Source organism: Brassica oleracea, chromosome C4, assembly GCF_000695525.1.
Source record: "Brassica oleracea var. oleracea cultivar TO1000 chromosome C4, BOL, whole genome shotgun sequence".
Taxonomy (NCBI): domain Eukaryota; kingdom Viridiplantae; phylum Streptophyta; class Magnoliopsida; order Brassicales; family Brassicaceae; genus Brassica; species Brassica oleracea.
Genome location: NC_027751.1, coordinates 37,236,657 through 37,237,759, shown reverse-complemented (window position 1 = coordinate 37,237,759; position 1,103 = coordinate 37,236,657).

Below are 1,103 nucleotides of genomic sequence, written 5' to 3'. Positions count from 1 at the left end.
CCTTTAACCAATGGCACGACAGGCTCGGCCATCCTGGTTCGGCTATGATGCGCAAAATACTCTTGAACTCAACTGGCCATTCCTTGAAAGATAGGAAAATTCTCCCTAAGAGCTTCCCATGTGTTCCATGCTCACAAGGGAAATTAATAATAAGGCCATCACCTGTAAAGGTGGTTAAGGAAACATTAAACTTTCTGGAAAGGATTCAAGGCGATATATGTGGACCAGTACACCCACCTTGTGGGACATTTCGATATTTTATGGTCCTCATTGATGCATCGACCAGATGGTCGCATGTTTGTTTATTATCCACTAGAAACCTGTCATTTGCTAGATTACTGGCCCAGATCATAAGACTGAGAGCCTACTTTTCAGATTTTCCACTTAAAACTATTCGTCTTGACAATGCTAATGAATTCAATTCCCAAACTTTTAATGATTACTATGGAACACTCCGTGGACAATTGTTTGTATATATGTAATTCCATTTGAATTTCTTGTGACTTTAACCCCGAGAATTGATAACTATCACTATACAAACAATTATTTTAAGAGTACATAGTTGTGTCCATGGGGGTAAGTGTGGAACACTCCGTGGCACATGTACAAACACAGAATGGATTGGCCGAATCCTTCATTAAAAGAGTCCAACTCATAGCTCGACCATTACTCATGAGGTCGAAGCTTCCAGTATCAGTTTGGGGACATGCGGTATTACATGCTGCTGAATTGATACGCATAAGGCCATCTAGTGAACACAAATATTCTCCATCCCAATTACTCTCGGGTCATGAGCCAGACGTGTCCCACATCAAAACATTTGGATGTTCTGTGTATGTTCCTATTGCACTACTACAGAGAACAAAAACGGGATCTCAAAGGAGGATGAGAATATATGTTGGATTTGACTCTCCCACCATTATTAAATATCTTGAGCCAACAACAGGAGATTTGTTTAAGGCCAGATATGCAGATTGTCATTTTGATGAATCTGAGTACCCAACATTAGGGGGATAGAATAACAAGCTGGGCAAAGCAATAAAATGGAATCAAACATCCCTATCATGGCAAGATCCTCGGACTCAATCATGTGATTTAGAGGT